This window comes from Rutidosis leptorrhynchoides, chromosome 11, assembly GCF_046630445.1.
Source record: "Rutidosis leptorrhynchoides isolate AG116_Rl617_1_P2 chromosome 11, CSIRO_AGI_Rlap_v1, whole genome shotgun sequence".
Taxonomy (NCBI): domain Eukaryota; kingdom Viridiplantae; phylum Streptophyta; class Magnoliopsida; order Asterales; family Asteraceae; genus Rutidosis; species Rutidosis leptorrhynchoides.
This window is the reverse complement of record NC_092343.1, coordinates 89,871,072-89,894,641: the sequence shown is the minus strand read 5'-3', so window position 1 is coordinate 89,894,641 and position 23,570 is coordinate 89,871,072.

Below are 23,570 nucleotides of genomic sequence, written 5' to 3'. Positions count from 1 at the left end.
GCATTAGGATTGTGGTACACTATGACTTGGCCTAATTTGTTAGACAAATATTGACCAACACATAATTATATATAATTAATTTAGGTTCGTGAATCCGAGGCCAACCTTGCACTTGTTCAATGACGTTATATGTATTTTTACTACGAAATACAGTATGGTGAGTTTATTTGCCCCTTTTACTCTTTACATTTTTGGGCTGAGAATACATGCAAATGCTTTATTAACTGTTTTACAATATTTATATGCGTGAGTTCATTTACTCCCTTTTTACTCTTTACATTTTTGGGCTGAGAATACATGCAAATGCTTTATTAACTGTTATACAATATTTATACGCGTGAGTTTCATTAATCCCTTTTTAAATGCTTTTGCAATATATATTTTTGGGACTGAGAATACATGCGCTGTTTTTATAACTGTTTTACGAAATAGACACAAGTAATTGAAATTACATTATATGGTTGAATGATCGAAATCGAATATGCCCCTTTTTATTAAAGTCTGGTAATCTAAGAATTAGGGAACAGACACCCTAATTGACGCGAATCCTAAAGATAGATCTATTGGGCCTAACAAACCCCATCCAAAGTACCGGATGCTTTAGTACTTCGAAATTTATATCATGTCCGAAGGAGGATCCCGGAATGATAGGGGATATTCTTATATGTATCTAGTTAATGTCGGTTACCAGGTGTTCACCATATGAATGATTATTTTTGTCTCTATGCATGGGACGTATATTTATGAGAACTGGAAATGAAATTCTTGTGGTCTATTAAAATGATGGAAATAAATGATTATGATAAACTAATGAACTCACCAACCTTTTGGTTGACACTTTAAAGCATGTTTATTCTCAGGTGTTAAAGAAATCTTCCGCTGTGCATTTGCTCATTTTAAAGATATTACTTGGAGTCTTTCATAGCATATTTCGAAGAACGTTGCATTCGAGTCATTGAGTTCATCAAAGATTATTATTAAATCAATTTATAGTTGGATAGTGGATATTATGAAATGGTATGCATGCCTGTCAATTTTCGATGTAAAGAAATTTTGTCTTTTAAAAACGAATGCAATGTTTGTAAAATGTATCATATAGAGGTCAAATACCTCGCAATGTAATCAACTATTGTGAATCGTTTATAATGTATATGAACGGGTCATTTCACATGAGACGACCCGACCCAATCCATAGGGACGAATACAATAACATATGATTACATCGCTAGGTACTTGACCTCTAAATGATACATTTTACAAACATTGCATTCATTTTTAAAAGACAATCTTTCATTACATCGAAAGTTGACATGTATGCATACCATTTCATAATATCCAAACTATAAATGACCTAATCTGTCATTTACTTAATAATAATCTTTAATGAACTTCAACGACTCGAATGCAACGTCTTTTGAAATATGTCATGAATGACTCCAAGTAATATCTTTAAAATGAGCTAATACACAGCGGAAGATCTCTTTCAAACCTGAGAATAAACATGCTTTCAAGTGTCAACCAAAAGGTTGGTGAGTTCATTAGTTTAACTTAAACAATCGTTTCCATCATTTTAATAGACCACAAGATTTCAGATTTCCATTTCTCATAAACATACGTCCCATGCATAGAGACAAAAATATCATTCATATGGATTGAACACCTGGTAACCGACATTAACAATATGCATATATAAGAATATCCCCATCATTCCGGGATCCTCCTTCGGACATGATATAAATTTCGAAGTACTAAAACATCCGGTACTTTGGATGGGGCTTGTTGGGCCCGATAGATCTATCTATAGGATTCGCGTCAATTAGGGTGTCTGTTCCCTAATTCTTAGATTACCAGACTTAATAAAAAGGGGCATATTCGATTTCGATAATTCAACCATATAATGTAGTTTCGATTACTTGTGTCTATTTCGTAAAACATTTATAAAAATTGCGCATGTATTCTCAGCCCAAAAATATAAAGGGTAAAAAGGCAAATGAAACTCACCATACTGTATTTTGTAGTAAAAATACATATAACATCATTGAACAAGTGTAAGGTTGGCCTTGGATTCACGAACCTATATTAATTATATATATTTATGTATTTGTCAATATTTGTCTAATAAACTAGGCCAAGTCATAGTGTACCACAATCCCAATGCTCGAGACTAATGTGCAAAAGTCAAAGGTTAAAGTAAAAACGAGGTCGCATGCAAAAATACAATAACTTGTACAACAAAATGATTTTTCGGTCAAACATGACTAAACGGCCCCTTCAACGATTTTTAGAAAAATTATCGGAACTCCGATTGATAAACGGCCAAAGATAAAAGTTATACATTACCAAAAAGATTAAGTATACATTTTACAGAAGTAAACTAAACCTAGACAACTCGTAGTTGCCAACGCGGTTTCGGCGTTTCAAAGTTAATTTTTCATCTTTAATAAATTTACAAAAGTGACCGAGTAGCCTACTTTGGAGATTTTAGAAAATTCCTCGAAACTCGGATTGACAAACGGTCAAAGCCTTCAAATTCTCGTTACCACAAAGATATAACATGATTTTTGGCAAAAGTAAACACACATCAGGTCGACCATGACAACTGATACAAAACTGACATTTTTAACAAAAAAGTTTCAGCTCTTTTTAGAATTTTAAAATGTGACCCAACAGTCAACTTTGACGATTTTTAGAAAAATCGTCGAGACTCGAATTGACAATTGGCTAGAGTGGTTTGTTAGACCTTACAGCAAAGAATTCAGTGGTATTTTTGTTTTAATCTGAAACAACGCAGATAAGCGAGAATTTCAGTTTCCGTATCGACGTTTCATCAAAATTTACAAAACTTCTTTTATCCATAACTTGACAACCGTTCAACGAAACGAGACGTGCTTTATATGAAAATTCATCTACTCGACGAGTAGAATCCAAATAACCACTTTTTATTACCCAGAAAATTAATTCACTAATTATTATCAGCAATTTTAATTACGAAATTAATTGTTTAATTCATAACTTTCTAACCGTTCATCGAATCCATTCGATATCTAAATGAAAAGTTCTTAATTTTTCGCTAGCTTTCCAATGACATGCATATCTTATATCTTATTTCATCCCTAGTATAACAACCTTTAAGATTCAACATAACCTATCTAAGGGCAATATCAAATGTACAAATATGCATAATCCTAATTTCTCGAGCACTAGTCAGGGATACACTATTAGTATGTAAAAATAAAATTATGAGTACTCACATATCAATATTGAGATTCAATATTGCAGGAAGGTACGTAGACGCAACGGAGATGATAAACACTAAATTGACCTCATGAGCATATCCATGAACCATACCCATCACCTCCATAGCTATAACCCATAATTTCCTTAGCCCTATCCTACTCGAACCCAGTTTTGAAATTACTCGTTCATGACATCGTCGTAGTATTTTATGTAATACTACTAATAATAATACTACTAAATAATACTAATACTAATAAGTTTATTATTAATAATCTTTATATTAATAATAATAATAATAATAATAATAATAATATATATATATATATTTATGCGTAGTGCAGAGGAGAAAAAATGAATCATTAAAACCAATTTCTCTCAATTTATAAGCATTGAATCTCACCTACCCCTCATGGATCCATTTTACAATCGACACATTCATATTATAATTATATATATATTATTTAATATTTAATCTTTAGAATTAATTAAATATTATATTATATTTACACTCATGGTAAAAATATAATTTTTACAAAAATGACACGGTCGTGGTCTCACGACTCATGTACCACTTTCGGTTTTTCGGGCGCACTTTCGTACGTTTAGAAAACTAGCCTTTTACGTTACGTGACGTGTACCTTTTACAAAAATTAGACTTACTCAACAATAAATTACCTTTATAAAAATATAACTTATAAAATTGAGCGTTGTGGTCATTTCCTTCTATAAATTAAAGTCTCGTTGTTTGTCAAAATATTTTATTTTAAATTAAACATTTTGTGACACGTACCTTTATTAATAACTAGACTTAAATTAATTAAAAACTAACCCACTCAAAGTGTAACTTAATCTTTTGAGTGTTTTGATCATTTCCTTTTATAATTCATAATCTTGTTATTTATCACAGCCTATTTATTAATATTAGTTTAAAATCAAAATGTTTTATGACTAATTTAAATTAAAATTTATAATCTTATACATATTTTTGAAATATTTATCTAATAACATACTAGTTATCCTTTCAAAACTAATTATATAATTTAAGTTCATTTACATAATCGAAAATCCTATGACGTTTGTGCTTTAAAACTTAATTTTTGATTTCATTCTTTTATGCGTAAATGTTTAGTTTAATTTTCTTAACTTTCTAAATAATATATCTTAATATAACATATCAAATGGGTTTATCTAGTCAACGAATCTTATCCCAATTATTCCTTCTATATGATAAATCGAGTATTATGAAATTCGATTCTCCACTAACTTTTGTCTAATTCCCAATAAGTGATACTTTGTTCTTACTTGTAAATCACTTTACCATTTATTCCGAATATCGTTAAAAAAGTAAGGGTTTCCTAATTCAAAGTGGACCTCATAACAGAGACTCATAATCATAGTTCAATGTATCTGATAATTCAATCATTTGATATTATCTTTTAATCTCATCGATAAACTTACATCGAACAAATATGTTTGTGTAACATATTATTCATTCAATACCTTTATAGCTTATAACCATATTAACTATTCCGTTTAATGTTTTAGTAATATATCTCAATTTATTGAGTACACATGTATATGCATATATATTTATTTACACATAATTGTTCGTGAATCATTTGGCATGGTCAAAGGATATTTGATTACAGAAATATAGTTTCAAAACTTTCGAGACTCAACATTACAGATTTTGCTTATCGTGTCGGATATATATAAAGATTAAAGTTTAAATTTGATCGGAAATTTCCGGGTCATCACATTACCTACCCGTTAAAAGAAATTTCGTCCCGAAATTTGATCGAGGTCGTCATGGCTAACTAATAAAATGTTTTCATGACGAATATGAATCGATAATAGAGTTTTATCATAATTGAGTGATATAGATAAAACGATTTGTTTTTGTGAAGAGCACGAATGAAGCTATCACCTAAGAGTGAAAATGAATAAATGCAGGTTTGACCTAACAGGTGGCGTAGTCAAGATTGATTTCCGAAATTTAAGGAATTTAGAAGAAGATCTCCATAATAAGATTTGATTCGTCGGTAATTAAGGAGATTAGGATCCTCTTTGGTTATACGCGATAATCTACTTTGATTGCTCTGTCTATAAATCCACCCCCTTCGTTTCCTTACAACTCACACCTTCTATTATTTCTTCCTCAATTCATACTTTAAAGTATTCATTAATATGCTCCATCCCATCCTGATCCTTGATATCCTCTTAACTTTCATATCTATCATTCTTCTTTTTAATCTTCCACCGGAAGAATCTATTTACTTCTACTATACTCTTGGGTTTATAGTTTTTCTAGTCCTCCCGTGTCTTTATATTGCTATTTGCATTGACATCTACGGTTTATAATTTACGGGTGATTGTTGGGTTTTATACCTTCCCTTATACTTCGATGTCCCTGCTTCTGTCTTCTATAATCATTGTCATCCATAGTTAATGCTCCCTTCTATTTGTTGCGATCTATACTCCAATTTCTGTTTCGGAGCTTTGTCCTTTCGTTTCTTCTTCTTGCGATTAAATAGCTCTTGTAATGGTCCAGAATTCGTAGGTATGGATTTCAGAATGAACACAGTAATTGTTCTAAGAAGGATAGGGTAATGGTAAATCCTGATTTGTTAAATTACCAGAATACCCTAAAAAAAAGACCAAATCATCAAGAAATATTTTCTTGATATATTTAGAGATTTGATAGAATGTAAGAGTCGTGTAAATGGTACATGATGACGGTATGTCCTGTGAATCATCACATCCATTAGAAACTTAGCATGAATTACCGTAATATAATGACGTTGATCAAGTGTCATTATATTATACTAACTCATGTATCAGTTCCCAACACTACTTCAAAAACATTCATATTCGAATTTTTTCAGAATTTAGAAACTAACACTGTTTCTTTTATGTTGCAGATATTACGGAGAGATAAATGATACTTGATAAGAATAGTTGTGAAAATATCTCCAAAGATATGGAGAATATGTATAATGGAAGATACGAAGATATCTTATAACATTTAAGATATGATGATGAAGAAGAATATCTGTCTGTGAAGGTTTAGAATAAGAAGTAAGGTGTTTGCTAACGAGTTCAGCAGGCACTGATTTATTTAGATCCTTTGAAGGCAGATTCAGTCTCTATGATTTGTCCACGACTTCCCTCATACTTTGCTCAATCCGTTTTTCAGTACCAAATCCTTTCTTTTTCTGAGCTTTACCAACTCACTATCTTTTATCATCAAAATTTTGACCGTTTAAACCTTCTACCATTTTTATGTTTCCTCTGCATTTAATGCTATAATATCTGAATCTCTGTTTATCAATCCGAGGTGGGTTCAGAAGAATCGTGTTTCAGATGATTAAACGCTGGTGGTAATATGGTGGAATATGAAAGGTTCCCCAGTAATAATGACGAAAGAGCAACGTATCTATCGGGGTTATAATAAGACTAGTCCGACTGAGAAATCGAAATTGACTTGCTGGAGCTGTGACAAAATTGGCTACTTTGAAAAGAAATCGAAGTGTTGTTTTTGCTAATAAATGCTAAAGAATTCGACGAGGGTACGTGTTAAACTACGACTTTGGTTTCGAGAGCTTTTCAGGTACAAGACTTCGGATAATGTGTGGTTGGATCATCATCTCGATTGTTCAATGTTTGAAGTGTCTTCCAGGATTTCGAAGGGTTTTAAATGCAGATTGTCATAGTCAATATCCAAATGATAAAATCGTCCTGATTCCCGAATGAATTTCATCTATTTCTGAGTGTTACGAATAAAAGTGATGTTCTGTCACAGTTTTGAATTCAAAGTATGACTTTGATAGATGTAGGAATTCTAAGAGTGATGTGTTCTGTTAAATCTTGACTTGGATTTTTTTTTTTTGATTTGTCAAAATTAGAATATGTAATCAAATTTGGATGAGAATAGTTATTTTGATTTTTACGAAAGAATGTATATTGTTGAGAGAGTAGTGAATACAGTTGGTGATTGCTGAATCAGATTCAAAGAATGTAACATATTAATTGTGAATTTAGACATCTCTCGGGTATTACCTACCCGTTAAAAAAAAATTCACAAATAATGTTTTGAATAAGAATTTTCATTACAGTCCTTATGAAAATATATGTGAATATATTTTCTTCAGATGTAATACAGATTCAATGAGTTTAAATCATACTAAGCTCATTTGATTTTCAGATTGAATTAGAAATGAATTTATTTTTTTTTTTTTTTTTTTCCTAAAACATTAGAGATTTCATAATCTTTGCGGAGTATTTCACTAATGTAGTCAATACTTCAATATTTATTCTTATTGATATTCTTCAGTGAAGGATGTTGACGCTTGAAGAATTCTTGCGAACTTCGCAAAGTACGATTGATGTTTTCTAGAAAGTTTCGAGTGCATCGAAGATGAAAGTGTAAAATCAAACATGTTATTGAATGATACACTTGACTTATTATGAGACGGAATTCATTGAATTGAAGCAGAGATTGTGGTTAACAATGATGAAATTGTTAACGAATAATGTACATCATAGCATATTAGTAATATGAATTAACCGGATAGTTAAGTTCCATACATAATAGCTTAGTACAGAAAGATTTATTATGGTTAAATTTTTTTTTTTTTTTTTATATATATATATATATAGGATATACATATAAATTCTTTGGAGGAACTGAGTTAATACTTCATAACTCGTTGATATAATATACTCGTTATTAATTCGTAATGATTTCCACAGTGATTCTTGAACTGGCGAAGCTTGTGAGGTTGGAGGTGTTGACGATTCTCACTATGTTGACAGCATTTGACTGTGTTGGTGAGGCTATTGGTACTGCTGATGTTGTTGGTAAAACAAGTCTAGCTTGTACCTTACGCACTAGTCTTGTTAGGGTTTCGGTTCTTCTCTCTATCATCTCTGTCCACTCATCTAGTTTTTGGTTAAGGCTGAGATACATAATCTCTAAAACTTTAGAGATTACATAATCACCACAGAATGTTTCTCCGATGAAGTTATGAATCAATACTTCATCATTTGTTGTTGTTGGTACTCCTTGGTATCTTTGGTGCGTGTGACGTTGATATCATATATATAGATTGGGATATTGAGGTGTGTGATGCATATGTGATTGTTGGTGGTGGTAATGATCCTGTTGTTGATGGTGGTGTTGTTGATGCCGGTGATGCTGCTGGTGCTTAGGGTATTGAGGCTTGCGATGTTGATGTTACTGGCGGTACTGATTATGCTGCTGGTGCTGCTGATGGTGTTTGTAATCCTTGCACCATAAGCTCCAAAGCCGTCACACGAGCACGAAGTTCGTTAACTTCTGCTAGTATACCGGGATGATTGTCGGTTGGGATGAGCGGATAAATAAAATCTAGGATTTGATGTAGGATATAATCGTGACGAGATACTCTGGAAATGAGAGAGAAAATGGTTTCACGAACAGGTTCGCCGGTAAGTGCTTCAGGTTCATTGCAAATAGGGCAATTTGGTGGATGGAAAGGATCACCTTCTTCTTGTCTCCAATAATTGAGGAGGCTACGAACCCATCCCCATTTCATCCAGAATAGATGATGGCTGATTGGTTGATCTATTCCGGTCACACTGTTTTCGGAGCTCGAATGGAAATCCATATCGACATAGCTATCGAAATCTGAGGAGTTCGAACTGGTTGAGGGATCCATCTTGTATGATTAGGGAAAGAATTTTGTTATGAAATAGATTATAGGAATTAGATTTGATATTCTTCAATACATAATTTACATATGTATATATATTATCAAAATCCCATAAATTACGGAAGAAACTTTGAAAGATGTCAGTCAAAGTTCACAGTAACAGATATGCCAGGATAAGATTTCGTCTATACACTATTATGCAATAAATGCAAGAAAACGCGTATAGACTAAAGAATGATAATCAGGTAATTTCCTAAGGATGGTAGGTAGATGATTTCCGACTAAATGATAAGCAAAACTTTTGACATGCAGACACGGTCGAAGTCCAGACTCACTAATGCATCTAAACAACTATCAGTTAGACACACTAATGCAAGACCTGGTTCGCTAAGACCACCGCTCTGATACATGAGACGACCCGACCCAATCCATAGGGACGAATACAATAACATATGATTACATCGCTAGGTACTTGACCTCTAAATGATACATTTTACAAACATTGCATTCATTTTTAAAAGACAATCTTTCATTACATCGAAAGTTGACATGTATGCATACCATTTCATAATATCCAAACTATAAATGACCTAATCTGTCATTTACTTAATAATAATCTTTAATGAACTTCAACGACTCGAATGCAACGTCTTTTGAAATATGTCATGAATGACTCCAAGTAATATCTTTAAAATGAGCTAATACACAGCGGAAGATCTCTTTCAAACCTGAGAATAAACATGCTTTCAAGTGTCAACCAAAAGGTTGGTGAGTTCATTAGTTTAACTTAAACAATCGTTTCCATCATTTTAATAGACCACAAGATTTCAGATTTCCATTTCTCATAAACATACGTCCCATGCATAGAGAAAAAAATATCATTCATATGGATTGAACACCTGGTAACCGACATTAACAATATGCATATATAAGAATATCCCCATCATTCCGGGATCCTCCTTCGGACATGATATAAATTTCGAAGTACTAAAACATCCGGTACTTTGGATGGGGCTTGTTGGGCCCGATAGATCTATCTATAGGATTCGCGTCAATTAGGGTGTCTGTTCCCTAATTCTTAGATTACCAGACTTAATAAAAAGGGGCATATTCGATTTCGATAATTCAACCATATAATGTAGTTTCGATTACTTGTGTCTATTTCGTAAAACATTTATAAAAATTGCGCATGTATTCTCAGCCCAAAAATATAAAGGGTAAAAAGGCAAATGAAACTCACCATACTGTATTTTGTAGTAAAAATACATATAACATCATTGAACAAGTGTAAGGTTGGCCTTGGATTCACGAACCTATATTAATTATATATATTTATGTATTTGTCAATATTTGTCTAATAAACTAGGCCAAGTCATAGTGTACCACAATCCCAATGCTCGAGACTAATGTGCAAAAGTCAAAGGTTAAAGTAAAAACGAGGTCGCATGCAAAAATACAATAACTTGTACAACAAAATGATTTTTCGGTCAAACATGACTAAACGGCCCCTTCAACGATTTTTAGAAAAATTATCGGAACTCCGATTGATAAACGGCCAAAGATAAAAGTTATACATTACCAAAAAGATTAAGTATACATTTTACAGAAGTAAACTAAACCTAGACAACTCGTAGTTGCCAACGCGGTTTCGGCGTTTCAAAGTTAATTTTTCATCTTTAATAAATTTACAAAAGTGACCGAGTAGCCTACTTTGGAGATTTTAGAAAATTCCTCGAAACTCGGATTGACAAACGGTCAAAGCCTTCAAATTCTCGTTACCACAAAGATATAACATGATTTTTGGCAAAAGTAAACACACATCAGGTCGACCATGACAACTGATACAAAACTGACATTTTTAACAAAAAAGTTTCAGCTCTTTTTAGAATTTTAAAATGTGACCCAACAGTCAACTTTGACGATTTTTAGAAAAATCGTCGAGACTCGAATTGACAATTGGCTAGAGTGGTTTGTTAGACCTTACAGCAAAGAATTCAGTGGTATTTTTGTTTTAATCTGAAACAACGCAGATAAGCGAGAATTTCAGTTTCCGTATCGACGTTTCATCAAAATTTACAAAACTTCTTTTATCCATAACTTGACAACCGTTCAACGAAACGAGACGTGCTTTATATGAAAATTCATCTACTCGACGAGTAGAATCCAAATAACCACTTTTTATTACCCAGAAAATTAATTCACTAATTATTATCAGCAATTTTAATTACGAAATTAATTGTTTAATTCATAACTTTCTAACCGTTCATCGAATCCATTCGATATCTAAATGAAAAGTTCTTAATTTTTCGCTAGCTTTCCAATGACATGCATATCTTATATCTTATTTCATCCCTAGTATAACAACCTTTAAGATTCAACATAACCTATCTAAGGGCAATATCAAATGTACAAATATGCATAATCCTAATTTCTCGAGCACTAGTCAGGGATACACTATTAGTATGTAAAAATAAAATTATGAGTACTCACATATCAATATTGAGATTCAATATTGCAGGAAGGTACGTAGACGCAACGGAGATGATAAACACTAAATTGACCTCATGAGCATATCCATGAACCATACCCATCACCTCCATAGCTATAACCCATAATTTCCTTAGCCCTATCCTACTCGAACCCAGTTTTGAAATTACTCGTTCATGACATCGTCGTAGTATTTTATGTAATACTACTAATAATAATACTACTAAATAATACTAATACTAATAAGTTTATTATTAATAATCTTTATATTAATAATAATAATAATAATAATAATAATAATATATATATATATATTTATGCGTAGTGCAGAGGAGAAAAAATGAATCATTAAAACCAATTTCTCTCAATTTATAAGCATTGAATCTCACCTACCCCTCATGGATCCATTTTACAATCGACACATTCATATTATAATTATATATATATTATTTAATATTTAATCTTTAGAATTAATTAAATATTATATTATATTTACACTCATGGTAAAAATATAATTTTTACAAAAATGACACGGTCGTGGTCTCACGACTCATGTACCACTTTCGGTTTTTCGGGCGCACTTTCGTACGTTTAGAAAACTAGCCTTTTACGTTACGTGACGTGTACCTTTTACAAAAATTAGACTTACTCAACAATAAATTACCTTTATAAAAATATAACTTATAAAATTGAGCGTTGTGGTCATTTCCTTCTATAAATTAAAGTCTCGTTGTTTGTCAAAATATTTTATTTTAAATTAAACATTTTGTGACACGTACCTTTATTAATAACTAGACTTAAATTAATTAAAAACTAACCCACTCAAAGTGTAACTTAATCTTTTGAGTGTTTTGATCATTTCCTTTTATAATTCATAATCTTGTTATTTATCACAGCCTATTTATTAATATTAGTTTAAAATCAAAATGTTTTATGACTAATTTAAATTAAAATTTATAATCTTATACATATTTTTGAAATATTTATCTAATAACATACTAGTTATCCTTTCAAAACTAATTATATAATTTAAGTTCATTTACATAATCGAAAATCCTATGACGTTTGTGCTTTAAAACTTAATTTTTGATTTCATTCTTTTATGCGTAAATGTTTAGTTTAATTTTCTTAACTTTCTAAATAATATATCTTAATATAACATATCAAATGGGTTTATCTAGTCAACGAATCTTATCCCAATTATTCCTTCTATATGATAAATCGAGTATTATGAAATTCGATTCTCCACTAACTTTTGTCTAATTCCCAATAAGTGATACTTTGTTCTTACTTGTAAATCACTTTACCATTTATTCCGAATATCGTTAAAAAAGTAAGGGTTTCCTAATTCAAAGTGGACCTCATAACAGAGACTCATAATCATAGTTCAATGTATCTGATAATTCAATCATTTGATATTATCTTTTAATCTCATCGATAAACTTACATCGAACAAATATGTTTGTGTAACATATTATTCATTCAATACCTTTATAGCTTATAACCATATTAACTATTCCGTTTAATGTTTTAGTAATATATCTCAATTTATTGAGTACACATGTATATGCATATATATTTATTTACACATAATTGTTCGTGAATCATTTGGCATGGTCAAAGGATATTTGATTACAGAAATATAGTTTCAAAACTTTCGAGACTCAACATTACAGATTTTGCTTATCGTGTCGGATATATATAAAGATTAAAGTTTAAATTTGATCGGAAATTTCCGGGTCATCACATTATCTGTAACATCCCAGGTAAACATTCCCCGTAGCATGATATTGTCCGCTTTGCCCGTAGGCGCACGGATTTTTTTGGCAACCACACACGACGAGCACTTTCCCAGGAGGTCACCCATCCTGGTAGTGCTCTCGCCTGAGCACGCTTAACTGCAGAGTTCTCAAGAGATCTGCTGCGCTTGTGGTCCCAAAACGCGTCATGCTAGGAAAGGTCTCCACGCCCTTATAAGGCATGCTTCGTTCCCCTCTCCAACCGATGTGGGACGGATGTAGCACGGATGTTACAATCCTCCCCCTAATGGGACACAGCGTCCTCGCTGTGCACGTTTGGTCCGGGGCCTGGCTCTGATACCAACTGAAAGGACCCGTCCTAAACCATCTGGACGAAGTCGCCAACAACTGGTTCCATTGCGATGATCGACTCCAAATACTGTCTTTAAAATGAGCAAATGCACAGCGGAACGTTTCTTTCATACCTGAGAATAAACATGCTTTCAAGTGTCAACCAAAAGGTTGGTGAGTTCATTAGTTTAGCATAAATAATCATTTCATAATTTTAATAGACCACAAGATTTCATATTTCCATTTCTCATAAACATATGTCCCATGCATAGAGACAAAAATATCATTCATATGGATTGAACACCTGGTAACCGACATTCACAATATGTAAATAAGAATATCCCCATCATTCCGGGATTCTCCTTCGGACATGATATAAATTTCGAAGTACTAAAGCATCCGGTACTTTGGATGGGGCTTGTTGGGCCCGATAGATCTATCTTTAGAGTTCGCGTCAATTAGGGTTTCTGTTCCCTAATTCTTAGATTACCAGACTATATAAAAAGGGCATATTCGATTAGATAATCCAACCATAGAATGTAGTTCCGATCGCTTGTGTCCATTTCGTAAAACATTTATAAAAACGCATGCATTCTCAGTCCCAAAAATATATATTGCAAAAGCATTTAAAAAGGGAGCAAATGAAACTCACACATATAAATATTGTAAAACAGTTAATAAAGCATTTGCATGTATTCGCAGTCCAAAATATATTTCAAAAGCATTTAATAAGGCAGTTGTAAAAACAGCGCATGTATTCTCAGTCCCAAAAAATGTAAAGAGTAAAAGGGAATCAAATGAACTCACACATATAAATATTGTAAAACAGTTAATAAAGCATTTGCATGTATTCTCAGCCCAAAAATGTAATGAGTAAAAAGGGCAAATGAAACTCACACATATAAATATTGTAAAACAGTTAATAAAGCATTTGCATGTATTCTCAGCCCAAAAATGTAATGAGTAAAAAGGGCAAATGAAACTCACCTAATGTATTTTGTAGTAAAAATACATATGACTATATTGAACGACGCAGGGTTGGCCTCGGATTCACGAACCTATATCAGTTATATGAATTAAAACATATAATTATCATGTAATAATAATCTAACTAGTTTATGTATATATTATTTATGTAGTTTAGTCATATATTTGTTATTTTAAAAATTATATATATTTATTTTGTATTTTAATATTTATACCTATAGTTATATTAATTTATATACATATATGTATATTGTAACTCAACAATTTGTTATGTGAAAATAATATAAATTATGATGAAGATCATAATAACTCTAATAATATTATTAATAATGTTAATAAAAAATAAAAATATATATATATATATATATTTTTTTTTTTTTTTTTTTATATTAATAGTAAAGACAATACTACTAAAAAAATAAATAAAAGTCATATGTTAATAATAATAATAATATTTGTGATAATAATGTTAATGACATTAATAATAATAATAATACTTTTTCCAATAATAATACTATTAATGAAAATAATAATAATAATAATAATAATAATAATAATAATAATAATAATAATAATAATAATAATAATAATAATAATAATAATAATAACAATAATAATAATAATAATAATAATAATACTACTACTTAGTAATATTACATAATAATAACTAAAATGATAATATAACAATAATCCTAAATAATAATACATGCTAGTGATAATAATATTAGTAATAACAATGTTAATATTAACTATAATTACTATAATTGTTATAATCTCAATAAGTAATAAATAACAATGATAATAAGTATAAGTCTAACAATGATAAAAATAATAATAATAATGAAAATAATAATTTAGTATGGAAACTACCTCACAAGCTTTTGCTAAAAAGAAATGTGGAAATGTCACGAGCAGGGATTGAACCCGCGACCTCTCGAAACCCGACACCATACCCAAACCATTGCTCTGAGTTATGTCTTTCTGTTTTAATTTATTCGGGCAATTATATAACCCGTATCATCCATTCATCTTCTATTTCTCCTTCGTTTTAATTCCCACAGAACCAAATCAAAATCAATCATAACAACGATTCAGGTGTGATCACTTGATAGTATTTAAGTTTAATTAAATCAGAAAGTAACAAATAAAAGCTATAACATAATAAATAAAAAAAATAACAGGGTTGAACCCCTGTTGCTCGTCGCTGTAAGAAAAGAAAAAAAAAAAAAAATGATTTTGAAATCAAGAACTATTTAGACGAAACTTACAACATGAAATAGATAGTAAAACATCTCTGGAAACTTTATGAATTCTTAATTACAACAGAAACATCGTCATGAAATCGAATTTCTTCATAATCAAATCTGTTGACTTTTAAAACTTAAACTTTGACCTCGAAATTCTTAATTGATACTAAAAATTGCGGTTTGAAACTTTCTGGAAAGTTTAAATGAATGTTTTAGAACAGGACTGCATTAATAATTTTTGAAATTGATTACAATATTGTTTGATTTGAAAATGGAGTAAGAACGGGACACAGAGGTCTGTGTTCTTCCTATTTCTAAATTAATTTCGATTATTTGTAGGCTGTAAAAGGGTAGTTGAAATGTTTAAGTGATATTGTAGGTCGTCTGTAGTAATTTACAGTGAATATGATCGAGTGTTATAGTATTTAAGGTAGACAGATTCGATTCATGAATATATGAAATAAAAATAAAAAAAAATAGAATCAGACAAATAAAAAAAGAATCAAGGTACGTAACAAAGTTAAAGCAGATATAGACTGCTAACCTAATTTAGATTTTTAAGGGACAGAAACAAAACTCAGTACAATTTGATTGTGAAGTTAAACGATTTAGCATGTTTTATATATATCCTTTATTATCATTTATTATTAAATTTAAACATTTTAATAATACATTTATTAATAATAATAATAATAATAATGTAAATAATGATAATAATATCCAAATACTACAAGTAATAATAATAATAGTATCAATAATAATATGTGTATTAACAATAACTATATATAGTAGTGACATCATAAAATTGATAGTTTTAATAAGTTCACTAATAACAATTATAGTAAAACGATAATAATAATATGTTTATTAATACTAATAATAATTCTACTTTTCATAATATTGTTAATAATAATATTAATGACTTTGATAATACAATAACTTATATCAAATTTCATATTTAATATTTTTACATTTTATATATATTATAATATGCATACAATTAATAATTATGTATATTAATCCTATATATATATATATACATTTCTATTTACGATTAATGGTTCGTGAATCGTCGAGCATAGTCAAAGGGTATTCGATTACTTGAATATAGATTTCAAAACTTTCGAGACTTAACATTACAGATTTTTCTTATCGTATTGGAATCATAATAATATTAAGTTTAAATTTGGTCGGAAATTCCCGGGTCGTCACAGTACCTACCCGTTAAAGAAATTTCGTCCCGAAATTTGAGTGAGGTGGTCATGGTTAATAATAAAAATATTTTCATGAAAAATATGAGCTGATAAATAGAGTTTTATTACTGTCGAATAATATGGATAAGATAATCCGATTATTCGAAGAGTATGAGTGAAACTATCATGAGAGAGATCCCAACGGGCATCGTCCACCTTCACCCAAAAACTTGCCCAAATTTTTAGCCGTTAGTAAAATAAAAAAAATTTTCCAACGGCTATCCCAACGGTCACTTTTACCCTATAAAAACACCAATCATATACTTCATTTTATACACTCAAACATATATTTCTTTTACATTTCAACCTTTCTCAAAATCAAAATCAAACACTCCCAAGCTGAAAAATGTTAACACTTCCCCCAATGATTGTTTCATTCGATGTTCATTACGGAGGTGATTTCCGTAATCAAATGAAGGAATATAAGTGGTGCGACAGTATTTCGTTTGAAGATATTGACATTCGTGATGTTGGTTTACAAGACTTGCTATCCTTTCTGAAGGAAAAAATCCCGTGTGAATTCACGTCTGTGTTCTTTTATAAAGACGATTATGATGCGGATTGTAGGGCAAGTTTTCTGTGTACCGATGATCAATGGTACTTTATAAAAGATACCTTTGAAGATCGTGGTAAACGTATTTCTTTGTATGCGGTTCTTGAAGATGAAGAGACGTTGAGTTATCGTTATCTCGATGAATCAACTGAAGCAGCAGTTGAGGCATCAAGAGAAATACCGATGTCTCCAGAGTACCTCACGGATGGTGAAATGACTGATGAACGCTACTTTGCAGATGACAATTGACGACGACGAGTAGTTTGATTGTAATCTTTTAATTTTTAATTGTCGTGATGTTTTAATTTTTAATTATTGTAATTTCAGTATTGTTGTCGAGTTTTATATCTTCCTTTATGTTTCGGAGCTCTTCGTCTTTTTAATCTCCTCTCGATCTCTAGTAAAACGAGTAATGGTCTAGAATTTGTAAGTATGGAGTTTCGAATGAATTTAATGTTATAATCAAGAAAGAACGTAATAGCACAATTTGATTAGTCAAATTACCAGAATCATTGAGAGTAGAGCTATCAAGAATATATTTTCTTGATATGTTCAGAAGTTAATTAGAATGAAAGAGTTATGTAACATAACACATGATGGTGGTATGATCTACTGTGAACCATCATGTCCCATTAGAACTCAGCATGACTTACTGTAATATAATCACGTTGATCAAATGTCATTATATTATACTAACTCATGCATCAGTTCCCAACATTACTTCAAAAACATTCATATTTTAAGTTCGAAAGTTTATAGAAACTAACAGTTTCTATATGATGTAACACTGATAGCACAAAAAAATAAATGATTTCAGATAAGAATAGTTATGAAGATATCTTCAGAAATATGGAGGATATTTATAAATGGATATACGATGATATCTTGGAATTTCTAATATCGATGGATGATGAAGGAGATTTATCCGTAAGGGTTTAGATTCGGAAGCAAGGTGTTCGCTAAAGATTTCATCAGAAACAGAATCATTTGGATTCTTTGAAGTCAAACTTATTCCTTGTGATTTGTCCACGGCTTCCTTCATAGTTTCGCATGATCCACTTTTCGGTACTAAATTTTCTATTGAATGGTTCTAATATAATGTTACACAGAAAGCACGAAGAGGTATATAATTTCGGACGAGAATATTTATGAAAATATCCTCAGAAATATCGAAGATATTGATGATGATATTTTGGAATATCTAAGTTCGATGGTTGATGGAGAAAGATTTTCCGCAAGATTTTAACATGACTTCGGAGCAAGATATTCTCTAAAGATTTCAACGGATCTAGATTTATCTGGGTTCTATGAATTTAGGGTATGTTACTTGTATTTCTCCTTGGTTTCCTTTATGGTTAGCTCAATCCGCTTTCCAGTTCCAACTTTTCTGAGCTTTTCCAACATACTAATTTTTATCATCAAACTTTCGATGATTATGGTCGTTTACGGTTATCTACAGTTTTTGCTGCTTCATTCAGCTTTTTCAACATTCAGAGTATTGATTTGTGACTGAGTGCTTTTCAGAATTTCAGAATGAGAGATCATAATTCTAAGAGATAAATGTCATACATATAACTGTTGATGTAGATATGCTGTGAGTTTTCAAAGTACTGATTGCCGATTCCTCTACATTTACTGCTACCCTATCTGAATCATTTGTTATCGATCCAAGATGATTTCAAGAAAGTTGTGTTTTTAGATGATTAAACGCTGACGGTAATATGGTGGAATATAAAAGGTTCCCGGTAACAATAAATGAACATACATATTAGTCAAGGTGATAATGAGGTTGTTTCGAACGAAAAGTCGAAGTTGATTTGCTGAAGCTGTGATAAAATTTGCTACTTTGGAAAGAGATTACTAAGTTATTTTTGCTAATAAATGTCAAAGGATCTGAAGCGGCTAAATGTTAAACTTTTACTCAGTTGCCGAGAGTTTCTCAGGTGCACAACTATATGCATAACTCTTTCCTTCCGTAAATGAAGTGCGGTTGGTTCATCCTCTCGATTGAGGTGTTTTCAAGAATCATGAAAGGTTTGAACGCAGATTGTAATTGTGATGATACGAATGGGGTTTAAAATGAAATCAAGTGGCAAACTTGAAGAATTATTTAGTTTCATATATTATAATCAATATTTTAATTCATTTTAATTGTCCAATGTTATTAGTCCATAGTTGACAGTCCAATAATTCATATATAATTTAATATATAATATTCGAATTAATTAATACGTACCGTGACCCGTGTACATGTCTCAGACTCGATCACAACTCAAAGTATATATATTATTATAGAATCAACCTCAACCCTGTATAGAGAACTCGATCATTACTGCATATAGAGTGTCTATGGTGATTCCAAATAATATATATAGATGTGTCGATATGATATGTCAAAACTTTGTATACGTGTCCCGATATTTAAAGTGCGTAAAGTAAATACAGAAATTAAATGACGATAAATAAAATGCGTAAAGTAAATAACAGAAATTAAATAACGATAAATAAAATTGCGAGAATTAAAATTGCGATAAAATAAATTGCGATATATAAAATGTAATATGGAATTAACAGTTAGCTAGGAACAGTTAGCTAGGATTTTGTTAGCGTGGTTTCTTAACAAAATTTCATATTGTCAATTAGTCTGTTTCTAATCAAATTTTATTGTGTCCATTATTTCTTCATTATGCCATAAACGATTCATAATAGTTGATTACATTGCGAGGTATTTGACCTCTATATGATACATTTTACAAACATTGCATTCGTTTTTAAAAGACAAACTTTCTTTACATTGAAAATTGACAGGCATGCATATCATTTCATAATATCCACTATCCAACTATAAATTAATTTAATAATAATCTTTGATGAAATCAATGACTCGAATGCAACGTTCTTCGAAATATGCTATGATAGACTCCAAGTAATATCTTTAAAATGAGCAAATGCACAGCGGAAGATTTCTTTAACACCTGAGAATAAACATGCTTTAAAGTGTCAACCAAAAGGTTGGTGAGTTCATTAGTTTAACTTAAACAATCGCTTCCATCATTTTAATAGACCACAAGATTTCAGATTTCCATTTCTCATAAACATACGTCCCATGCATAGAGACAAAAATATCATTCATATGGATTGAACACCTGGTAACCGACATTAACAATATGCATATATAAGAATATCCCCATCATTCCGGGATCCTCCTTCGGACATGATATAAATTTCGAAGTACTAAAACATCCGGTACTTTGGATGGGGCTTGTTGGGCCCGATAGATCTATCTTTAGGATTCGCGTCAATTAGGGTGTCTGTTCCCTAATTCTTAGATTACCAGACTTAATAAAAAGGGGCATATTCGATTTTGATAATTCAACCATAGAATGTAGTTTCACGTACTTGTGTCTATTTCGTAAAATATTTATAAAAGTTGCGCATGTATTCTCAGCCCAAAAATATAAAGGGTAAAAAGGCAAATGAAACTCACCATACTGTATTTTGTAGTAAAAATACATATAACATCATTGAACAAGTGTAGGGTTGGCCTCGGATTCACGAACCTATAGTAATTATATATATTTATGTATTTGTCAATATTTGTCTAATAAACTAGGCCAAGTCATAGTGTACCACAATCCCAATGCTCGAGACTAATGTGCAAAAGTCAAAGGTTAAAGTAAAAACGAGGTCGCATGCAAAAATATAATAACTTATACAAAAATGATTTTTCGGTCAAACATGACTAAACGGCCACGTCAGCGATTTTTAGAAAAATTATCGGAACTCCGATTGATAAACGGCCAAAGATAAAAGTTACACATTACCAAAAAGATTAAGCATAAATTTTACAGAATAAACTAAACCTAGACAACTCGTAGTTGCCAACGCGGTTTCGGCGTTTCAAAGATAATTTTTCAGCTTTAATAAATTTACAAAAGTGACCGAGTAGCCTACTTTGGAGATTTTTAGAAAATTCCTCGAAACTCGGATTGACAAACGGTCAAAGCCTTCAAATTCTCGTTACCACAAAGATATAACATGATTTTTGGCAAAAGTAAACACACATCAGGCCGACCATGGCAACTGATACAAAAGTGACATTTTTAACTGTCAGTAACTCACACATATGATTTAAAACTATCATGCGAGAATCATATTAAATGCTTTTGAAATTCACGGATGGTGAAATGACTGATGAACGCTACTTTGCAGATGACAATTGACGACGACGAGTAGTTTGATTGTAATCTTTTAATTTTTAATTGTCGTGATGTTTTAATTTTTAATTATTGTAATTTCAGTATTGTTGTCGAGTTTTATATCTTCCTTTATGTTTCGGAGCTCTTCGTCTTTTTAATCTCCTCTCGATCTCTAGTAAAACGAGTAATGGTCTAGAATTTGTAAGTATGGAGTTTCGAATGAATTTAATGTTATAATCAAGAAAGAACGTAATAGCACAATTTGATTAGTCAAATTACCAGAATCATTGAGAGTAGAGCTATCAAGAATATATTTTCTTGATATGTTCAGAAGTTAATTAGAATGAAAGAGTTATGTAACATAACACATGATGGTGGTATGATCTACTGTGAACCATCATGTCCCATTAGAACTCAGCATGACTTACTGTAATATAATCACGTTGATCAAATGTCATTATATTATACTAACTCATGCATCAGTTCCCAACATTACTTCAAAAACATTCATATTTTAAGTTCGAAAGTTTATAGAAACTAACAGTTTCTATATGATGTAACACTGATAGCACAAAAAAATAAATGATTTCAGATAAGAATAGTTATGAAGATATCTTCAGAAATATGGAGGATATTTATAAATGGATATACGATGATATCTTGGAATTTCTAATATCGATGGATGATGAAGGAGATTTATCCGTAAGGGTTTAGATTCGGAAGCAAGGTGTTCGCTAAAGATTTCATCAGAAACAGAATCATTTGGATTCTTTGAAGTCAAACTTATTCCTTGTGATTTGTCCACGGCTTCCTTCATAGTTTCGCATGATCCACTTTTCGGTACTAAATTTTCTATTGAATGGTTCTAATATAATGTTACACAGAAAGCACGAAGAGGTATATAATTTCGGACGAGAATATTTATGAAAATATCCTCAGAAATATCGAAGATATTGATGATGATATTTTGGAATATCTAAGTTCGATGGTTGATGGAGAAAGATTTTCCGCAAGATTTTAACATGACTTCGGAGCAAGATATTCTCTAAAGATTTCAACGGATCTAGATTTATCTGGGTTCTATGAATTTAGGGTATGTTACTTGTATTTCTCCTTGGTTTCCTTTATGGTTAGCTCAATCCGCTTTCCAGTTCCAACTTTTCTGAGCTTTTCCAACATACTAATTTTTATCATCAAACTTTCGATGATTATGGTCGTTTACGGTTATCTACAGTTTTTGCTGCTTCATTCAGCTTTTTCAACATTCAGAGTATTGATTTGTGACTGAGTGCTTTTCAGAATTTCAGAATGAGAGATCATAATTCTAAGAGATAAATGTCATACATATAACTGTTGATGTAGATATGCTGTGAGTTTTCAAAGTACTGATTGCCGATTCCTCTACATTTACTGCTACCCTATCTGAATCATTTGTTATCGATCCAAGATGATTTCAAGAAAGTTGTGTTTTTAGATGATTAAACGCTGACGGTAATATGGTGGAATATAAAAGGTTCCCGGTAACAATAAATGAACATACATATTAGTCAAGGTGATAATGAGGTTGTTTCGAACGAAAAGTCGAAGTTGATTTGCTGAAGCTGTGATAAAATTTGCTACTTTGGAAAGAGATTACTAAGTTATTTTTGCTAATAAATGTCAAAGGATCTGAAGCGGCTAAATGTTAAACTTTTACTCAGTTGCCGAGAGTTTCTCAGGTGCACAACTATATGCATAACTCTTTCCTTCCGTAAATGAAGTGCGGTTGGTTCATCCTCTCGATTGAGGTGTTTTCAAGAATCATGAAAGGTTTGAACGCAGATT